The sequence below is a fragment of the Hordeum vulgare genome, chromosome 7H (genome assembly GCF_904849725.1).
Source record: "Hordeum vulgare subsp. vulgare chromosome 7H, MorexV3_pseudomolecules_assembly, whole genome shotgun sequence".
NCBI lineage: Eukaryota > Viridiplantae > Streptophyta > Magnoliopsida > Poales > Poaceae > Hordeum > Hordeum vulgare.
The window spans coordinates 102,865,041-102,875,099 of NC_058524.1; the positions used below are offsets into that span (position 1 = coordinate 102,865,041).

The 10,059-nt window shown below is 42.5% G+C and overlaps 1 long non-coding RNA gene across 1 annotated transcript; it reads left to right on the plus strand.

Annotated features, from left to right (window-relative positions):
* The first annotated feature begins 4,755 nt into the window (after window positions 1-4,755).
* LOC123412693 lies at window positions 4,756-6,175 on the plus strand. Its single transcript, XR_006613574.1, has 2 exons — window positions 4,756-5,444; window positions 5,974-6,175. It is a non-coding gene; the product is annotated as an uncharacterized LOC123412693 (long non-coding RNA).
* Window positions 6,176-10,059: the final 3,884 nt, after the last annotated feature.

Here is a 10,059-nt window from a genome sequence, read left to right on the forward strand (position 1 = left end):
GTCCAGATTGGCACATTGTGAAGGAAGTGTCCCTTTGGCATGTCCAAATTGTATATTTTTATACAGTGTCTTCATATGCCCAAATTAACATCATACACCAAATTTCATCTCAATCCATTCATTCATTTGATCCGAGCTTCAGCATACATATTTCTGCACACTGTGTTACTTTGCAAAGCAAGTGCCACCTAGATTCATCCATTTGAGCTAAAAAAATTGCCAAGAGGGTCTCCTTAGTAGATGATCATCCTCAGCCAAAATTTAGGCCCATTGTCTATGTGAATTATCCGCACCGCTAATCAAACACTTGGCTGCTAATTCATGTTTGAGCTTAGTTTAGTCTCCTCGTGAGATTCTTCTATTGTATTCTTCTTGCTAACACCTACCGAGGGATTGTCCAACTTACCAGACATGCTTATTCCACCTAGAACGCGTGGCAACGCAATGGTCACGCGGTGACCATGCGGTTGGCATGCAAGTTCACGCGCTCTGGAGTTGGGGCCCTCGACCACCATCCAAACCTCGACGTCAAGGCATCACACCATGTATTTACGATTAAATAGATATTTTTATACCTACAAATTCTTTTTGGGAAAAATAAAGAGCAAACTATAATGCAGCTACAGTTCAAATTTAACCCGCTTCCAACTGAATCGACATAAATTTGTCTTTTTCACGAGAGGTGGATAAAAGCTTTGAACACCCACCCATTTTGTCAATTGTACATTAAATATGGACTACTATTTTATAAAAATTATTTGGTCCAATTTTGAAGCAAATATATGGTAGGTCGTTCACAAAAAACTCATTTTGTTCACTTGAAAAATGAAAAATGGATTTTTCATCGAAGGAAAATGAAAACTTCCTTAATCAACATTGTTTGTCATTTCAATATGCACCCTTGTGCATAATATTATATCATTTCAACAAACTATGTCATGAATGTGGCCATAAGATTGACCATTTGGCTTGAAAGCCATGAATCTTCACACATGATAGCCCATTTCTAAGAACACTTATTTAAAATAATTGTCGCATTACAAGTTTATTATTTTTTCTGGTAACTTTGTCACATATAATGACACAATGGAATGGTTTTCCGTTTTTTGAATTTGTATTGAATTTTTCATGTCCATTTCAAAACGCGGTCAGAACAGCGGGTATGACTGTTCCTACCTAGTGGTTCAATCTTGGAAATATTTTGGTGTTTCTATGATAAAATAGATACTTGTGTACCTAGAAATGATTTTTAAGAAAAATGAAGAGCAAACTATAATGTAGCTGCACTTCAAATTTGATCCGCTTTCATTTGATTCAACGAAAAAAAAATTTAGGAGAGGTCGATAAAAGCCTTTAACACTCAACCATTTGGTCAATTGTACGTCAAATATGTCCTAGTATGTTAGAAAAATAATTTGGTCCAATTTTGCTACAAATATATGGTAGGTCCTTCACAAAAAAACTCATTTTGGGCACTTGAAAAATGAAGAATGAACTTTTCATACAAGGAAAATGAAAACTTCATTAAGCAACATTGTTTGCCATTCCAATACACACCCTTGTGCACAATATTAGATCATTTGAACAAACTATGCCATGAATATGGACATAAGATTGATCATTTGGCTTGAAAGCCATGAATTTTCACACATGGTAGCCCATTTCTGAGAACACTTTTTTTAAATAATTGCCATATTACAACTTTATTATTTTTCCTGGTAACTTGGTCACATATAATGACACAATGCGAATGTTTTTCAATTTTTCAATTGTTTTTGAATTTTTCATGCGTGTTTAAAAATGCGGTCCAAACGGCGGGTATGACCGTTCGTAGCTAGGGCTTGATTCTTGCAAATATTCTCGTGTTTCTATGATTAAATATATAATTACGTACCTAGAAATGATTTTTGGGAAAATTAAAGAGCAATCTATCAAGCAGTTGTAGTTCAAATTTGACCTGCTTCGAGCTCAATCAAAGGAAATTTGTCTTTTTCACGAGAGGTGGATCAAAAACTTTTGACACCAAACCATTTGGTCAATTGTAAATTTAATAAGACTTCAAAAATTTAGAAAAATAATTTGGTCCAATTTTGCAACAAATATTTGGTAGGTCCTTCACAAAAAAACTCACTTTGGTCACTTGAAAAATGGAAAATGGATTTTTTGTGCAAAGAAAATGAAAAGTCCCTTTGACAACATTGTTTGTAATTGCAAGATGCATGTTGTCTACTTCAAAAGATCATATTTGGATTTTATCATGTGAAAAAGTAGAAGCAAAACAATAGGAAAAATATAATTGCATATGCTTTATTCTAATTGGTGGAATTGATTGTGGCATGGATTGATGACATGGCGTTCATCCATCCATCCATCTCTCCATCCCCATCCATCCATCCCTCTCTCTCACGCACAGGAACCCTAGCCCTCTCCCTGATCTCCCTCTCCCCTCGTCGCCGCCTCCCACCACGGCTCCCCATCCAGGCTTGCTTGGTTTGGAGCTCGGCGAAATCCGGAGTGTGTGTGGGGGAGGTGAGCACAGGCACAGCCATAGCCACAACAGCCATGACCGCCAAGAAGGTGCTCCTGCTCTGCGGAGACTACATGGAGGACTACGAGGTCACCATATTATCCTCGTCCTCTTCCGTGCACCGATTATATCGATTCCCCTTGTACTCTATGACTACTTCGTTTCCTACATCCTGATTCCGGCTTGTTAACTGGTCTCTGACTTGGATCCATGGATGGATTCAGGCCATGGTCCCGTTCCAGGTGATGCAGGCGTACAGGGTGTCCGTCGATGCTGCCTGCCCCGGCAAGAACGCTGGCGACGCCTGCTGCACCACCGTCCACCAGCCCATCGGTGGTCGCAGGAGAAAATTAGCAGCGTCGACCCGCGAGCGAGCAAAAATCTCGGTAGGCAGAAAAGAGATCCCGCGAGCAGGCGAGCGAGGAGGGAGGAGGATGTCGTGGCAGAAGTACGTTGACGAGCAGCTGCTCTGCGACATCGACGGCCAACGCCTCGCGGCCGCCGCCATCCTCGGCCACGACGGCGCTGTCTGGGCACAGTCCGAGCCCTTCCCCGAGGTCCTCCCTTAGATTATCCACCCGTCCGCCTCGCCTCCCATTGATGGCTCCCTCTTCTGTTTTACTGCTTAGTTTTTACCTGGTCAATCTATGTTTGACTTGACTAAGATCTCGCTTGTCTAGGTGACTGCGGGCCTGATCCGCTGGGGATCGATTTTTTACTTGCTTGCTGCAATCGTTATCTAGGATGTAAGTATTACAGAGCACCAATGTAGTTTCAAGTACAGATGAGGCTCCTCTGGTTAATGCAGCTGGTTGGGGGCTAGGTTTCAAGTACAGATGTGGTTAAGAATATATTTTTATAAGCATCCGGAATTTGTAAATAGAAGCACATTGCCGGGTGATTTTCTGGCTAGGCCTAAACACATAATTACCAAAAAAAAAAAAAAAGTATCAGATTGGTGGTACAAGTAATTCCTTAGACAATCTTCCTTGCGAAGAAGGGATTCATGCTGAAAATCCAGAGATTGGTTAGACTTTGAATTGATATACAGAGAAGGGAGTGCGTGCTTGTATCTATTTTACTGTTGCCACCATGCCAGACTTACAGACTGCTCAATATTGTCCCCTTCTGTACTGTTATTGAGAACAGTTAATGCTTTACTAACGATAATTCATGGTTTCGCTGCAGTGGGCATACAAGAATCATTTTATCGATGTTTATATGTTTGTGGTCCTTCACCATCATCGGCAACTCGGACAACGTTCACAACGTGTCCAGCAAAACTGAAGGAGTAAGCCCTTCGCCCTCTCATCTCGAGTTCCATATGTCCCACTTGGTTTTCTCTCTGTTTCCTTGGGATTTCGATGCTGACTTTTTCCGTTCTGGTGGTTCGCAAGTACATGGACAAGAAGCTCCAAAGTAAGTGTGCTGTCAGATTCTAGGCCTTCTTGTTTCGCAAAAAAAAGGTTCTAGGTCTTCTTCTGAATTAGTATTAATCGGACGCGCCCTCCTACGGGGCCTGTGCCTCGCCGCTGGCCTACGGCGGTGGCGGCGGCTTGGCCTGCGGGTGGCTCGAGCAGCCGGCGCCGGGGGGCTGCTGCTGGTTCTTCTTGCTCAGGGTGGTGTTCCAGTAGTTCTTGATCTCATTGTCTGTTCGCCCCGACAGCCGCCCCGCGATCAGCACCACCTGCCACAGGGCACGCCAACTATTGTTAGTTATTAGTTATTACTACAATGCTGACCCTATATTAGTTAGCCAGCACCTGCAATTGATTAGCAGAAGCAAATTCTACAATGCTAGCCATATTTACTTGCGCTTGACAAGTTTTGGTGCAGGTTTTGCATGCAGTGCCACATCTGGGAGGGAGTGGCAGTTCGTTCTAGACGTCAATGGGAGCTTTTCAGGTTATGATGTAGGAGTAAGATTAGAGTGGTTGTGCATGAATGATTGAATGAATGCATGTCATCATCAACTTTGTTGACCGAATAACTCTGTAACCTCTCGGGGCTAGGGGACACGCACTCAGCCTGTCAGCTAGAGGTTGTTCTTTTCTTCGGGCATGGCTGAATTGGGAAACATGCAGTCTGATTGCTGACTGATATGGATAGTAGGTGTGTACATGTGATCATGATAGCTGGATCCTAGATTCATTTAGGCGTTGGCCTACTTTGTCTGATCATACATCTCTTTCTTCTATGTAGGGAAAATGAAAGGAAACTCCAACAGAAAGCTTACCATTAATATTGGTGTCCATTAATCATTTTTGTCAAACAACTGTTACTAATTGATACTAATACTCCTCCACGACTCGAGATAAACTTGTTTGTCACTTCTGTGTATCCATCTTCCTTCACTTTATTGTATTAGGAGTATGCATGTAGATGCAAGTGTAGGTGTAAGTAAACGGCAATACAATGCTTGATCAATACCACCTGCATGTCTACTAGTTTACGTACAACTATGACAGTCACTTGGCTATGAAATGACACTGATGCTCACTACAACTGTCCCTTATTTTAAATATTTGATAGTTAGTAACTAGTTCATGATTTAGGAAACTACTGTATTTGGCCAAGTACCAGTTAATGACTAGTTTGTGTTGCGGGAGCTGATGTGTTCTTATGTTATTTTTTCTATTATAAAAGGTTTTGACGGCTGGTTATAAAGGGGGTTTGAATTTGCGAGTAGGAATCTTTTCATCAGTTAATAAAGGGGGCGGAAAACTGTCGCCTGAACTTGAGAAACAGGTGAGCAAACTTGTGAATTAATGACATGATTTGTTCTTGTAGGTGGAACGTGCGCCTGAACTTCAAAAGCAGATCAATGCTGTGATAGTTCTTTGCTGCCCAGTCCGTTGGACAACTGGACAGAAGTGATGACAATCATCAAGGCTAAAAACAAGGAAGGATGAATGTGGTATGCCCATTCTTTCTGTTTGACATGTACACAAGTAGTGTAGTTTTATCTGCTACACATAGCTGACAGCCACGAGCCAGCTTAACCTGATTATACCCTGGAACTTCAGAATTGTACGCGCTGATTGCACTACACATCTTGACTCAGCATTTGGTGCTACGGTTGCGCTTGGAAGGAAGGAGCATAACATCATTGTCTTACACATCGTTCTCTTCATGACTAGTAATGGAGTTCCTGACAGTCCCTGAGCTCTACATATGTATAGTGGTAGCCGAGATACCAGTAGGAGTAGAAGACTAGATATTTTCCGAATGTCTGGTACGTAGAGAGGCCCAGACCCAGGCAGGGATAGGGAGGGAGGCCATGCATGTGGCTAAAACACAGAAATCTGGCTCACCGTTGGCATCGAGCGCTTGTGGCCGTAGCGGAGCCTGGACCGTCCATGGCCAATCTACCGACCGACTGAGTTTAGGAAACTACTGTATTTGGCCAAGTACCAGTTAATGACTAGTTTGTGTTTTAATTGTAGGTGCTGGAGCACTATGACGAAGAAGTGAGAAGAAAGCAAGGCATGCATGATCTAGGCATGCTGAATTTTCTGGGAATTTGGATCTAGTGCTGATTTTGCTGAGAATTTGATGTATATTTGCATGCAAACAAAATTCAAATGCTGGGAGTTATGTACATATTCTTATAATACTATCCTAATTGGAAAATACGTTGGCATTGAATCTGGGCTGGTTTTGCGTTGATGATATAAATTTTATTTGGTAAAAATAGGCATGGGCCAAATCTAGAATTGGTCGAAATGTCTATTGAACAAAATTTATTTGGGCTTTGAAAATAGAAATTGAATCTATTGGCAGCAATTAAGGATGAAATATAAATAGAAATGCGTAAAAAAGGTTGAGGCCCAAAAAAGAAGTGGATAGTAAAAGGCTATGGTTCAGAAATTAAAAAGGACGAATTTTAGGCCCAGGCCCATGTAGGTAATCAAAGCATAGGAAAAATAAATACACAATGGGCTATTTTAATGGGCTCGGCCCACGTAAAGCACCGAACTGGACCAGCCCATGTGATCAAATGGGTTGGGCTGATTTCAACCATGATGTTTTTATTTCGTCGTAATTTTGCCACATAGGATTGGGATTGATTGTCAACGACGATTTAGGATCGTCGTAAAGGTTACGACGATCCAGGAATTGTCGTAAAGGTTACGAGGATTTTGATCAAAACATCGCTGTTGTTCATTTGTGACGCTCCGTTTTCGACGCTTGGTTTTTCGTCATGAGATCGTCGGAAATTAAAAACCGTGACGATGTAGCGACGAAAAAATAGCGTCGTGTATTAGCATATTCCTTGTAGTGTGTGTACTGGTTCTGAGTGTTTATTTTTGAGATATCGTACACAGAATTAGTCCGACTAACTGTTGAAACCCTTGGATTGGGGGTAAAGAGTACACCCTCTGCAGAGTCAAAACTATTCGATTAGCCCTGCCACGGTCAAGGACGACTAGTTGACTAGTCAAGTGTCGGTCTGAGTGTCAATCTTTGGAGGAATTAAAAGTTAAACGAGATGATTCCTGTAAACCGACATGATAAGTATTATTAGTGTTATGAATTTTGTGATGGACTAATCATGTATGGTATATGGATTTATTAGAGTATCCTTGGGACGGTTCTACCTCCTGGATACTCGATATCTTTATTATTTTTATGCCCTTTATGTGGTGTCACTCAGACGCCCGACTATGGCAAGTATTTATTTTATTATGCTCGTTACGTGGTGTCTCTCAAACTCCCGACTATGGCAAGTATTTATTTTATTATGCCCTTGATACGTCTCCAACGTATCTATAATTTTCATGGTTCCATGATATTATCCTGTCAAACTTTGGATGTTTTATATGCATTTTTTATCTTTTTTGGGACTAACTTATTAACTCAGTGCCAAGTGCCAGTTCCTGTTTTTCCGTGTTTTTGACCTTTTTCTGAGGAGAATATCAAACAGAGTCCAAACAGGATAAAACCTCTGAAAAGATTTTTTCCCGAACAGAAGATATGCAGGGAGTTTGAGAACCAAGGCAAAGGGTCCCGTGGGAGGCCACAAGCCCCCTAGCCGTGGCCTGGGGGCGCGCCTAGCAGGCTTGTGGGCCCCCCGTGGCTACTTTGCCCTACTTCTTCCGCCTATAAATCCCTGAAAAATCTAAAACCATAGGAGAGAGCCACGAAAATACTTTTCCGCCACCGCAAGAATCTGTCTCCGCAAGATCCCATTTGGGGCACGTTCTGGTGCCCTACCGAAGGGGGGATTTGGACACGGAGGGCTTATTCATCAACACCATTGCCTCTCCGATGATGCGTGAGTAGTACACCACAGACCTTCGGGTCCATAGCTAGTAGCTAGATGGCTTCTTCTCTCTCTTGGATCTTCAATACAAATTTCTCCATCATCTTCATGGAGATCTATCCGATGTAATCCTATTTTGCGGTGTGTTTGTCGAGATCCGATGAATTGTGGATTTATGATCATATTATCTATGAATCTTATTTGAGTTTCCTCTGATCTCTTGTATGCATGATTTCATATCCTTGTAATTCTCTTCGAGTTGTGGGTTTCGTTTGGCCAACTTGATCTATAATTCTGGCAATGGGAGAAGTGCTCGGTTTTGGGTTCATACCGTGTGGTGTCCTCACCCAGTGATAGAAGGGTTAGCGAGGCATGCATCATGTTGTTGCCATCAAGGGTAAAAATATGGGGTTTATATCTATTGCATGAATTTATCCCTCTAGATCATGTCATTTTGCTTAAGGCGTTACTTTGTTTGTTATGAACTCAATACACTAGATGCATGATGGATAGCGGTCGATGTGTGGAGTAATAGTAGTAGATGCAGAAAGTATCGGTCTACTTGTCTCGGACGTGATGCCTATATGTATGAACATTGCCTTAGATATCGTCATGACTTTGCGCGGTTCTATCAATTGCTCGATAGTAATTCGTCACCCACGGTAATATTTGCTATCATGAGAGAAGCCTCTAGTGAACACTATGGCCCCCGGGTCTACTTCACATCATATTTTCAGCCCGACACTTTTACTTTGTTGCACTTTCCGCTTTCAGATCTTACCTTCCAATCAATAGGGATTGACAACCCGTTTGTAGCGTTGGGTGCAAGTTTGCTCTTTTTGCGCAGGTACTTTGGAGACTTGCCTTGATGCTCCTACTGGATTGATACCTTGGTTCTCAAACTGAGGGAAATACTTACTACTATTGTGCTGCATCACCCTATCCTCTTCAAGGGAAAAACCAACGCAAGCTCAAGAGGTAGCAACCCTTTCTATGGTGTCGCTTAGACCTCCGACTGTGGCAACTGTTACTACCTGCATATAAGCTCTTTATGTGGTGTCGCTCAGACGCCCGACTATGGCATGTATAGTAATTTTTCCTTTTACAAGTCCCTTTATGTGGTGTCGCTAAGACGCCCAATTGTGGCTTGTATTTGCTTGTCCTTCCGAGGTGTCGCCTTAGACGCCCGACCAACAAGCTTATAATTTACTGTTACCATTCCTTGCTTGCGTGTACAACATTGGTGGAAATGGTTTATGTGCATGAATGCATCCGTGAATTAATTCTTATGGCATGATAAGGGAATTATGCATGCATCTCACCTGCTTTAACTTATCTTATTCTTGATGTTTGCGAGTACATTCAAAGTACTCACTGGCTTGTCCCAGGCTATTGTCTTGGCCAGATTGTACTCGGAGAGGAGCACGATGCTATCAACCCCGAAACATAGGAATCAATGATAGCAGCCTTGTAAGATAGGAATTTATCCAGGTCAGATGTTCCTATGGGAATGGAGTCCATGGGCACTGGAGATACCTAGAGTCGTTTCCGTCGTCAGCCTCATACTTTTGTCTGAACTAGTTGACCTTCATGGTCTTCTAACCTAGATTTTGTATTTTTCTTAGATTTTCTGTATCAAGTGAGTGTCCACCAGCTAACAGTAGTCCTGGGGCTCATGAACACAAAGACATGTTTTCTGGAAATTATTTTGTGAAAAACCTGTCGCCACAACCTTGGTATCAGAGCCAGGCTGACCATTGGGTAAACCTATCTTAGCGAGGTTGCTATCCCTAGCCAGATATTTATATATCCACAACCTAGAATAGCCTGCCCAATAGCCAACCACAGTGGCCATCCGACACCTTTTTGACAGTCGGTGCCTCACCAGTCAGCCCCACCCTTAAACTTTGTGTCTATGACCGAAATCGGAATGTCGCACTCCCTAGCGTGCGATGGAAGACTCCCTAGCTTATATAGTAGAGCCTTGCCTCATCCCAGCAAGCCGCAACCTTGAGACCCCCACCCAAGTAACCCCTTGGCCAACAAGATGCCTTGTCGTGTTCTTTGCAGCGAGACCAGCGTGTCCGAACCTGGAGACTTCATATCCATCCTCACTGACCTCAACCACCAAGTTTTTGGCATAGGAGAGCCCTAGTGTATGTTGTGCATGAGGAACGTGCCAGTGCTGTCATTCGACACTTTTGGGCCTTGGTGCACATCTATGGTGAGAGTTCCTCGTTGGAGTACCTATACCATTTCACTGGTA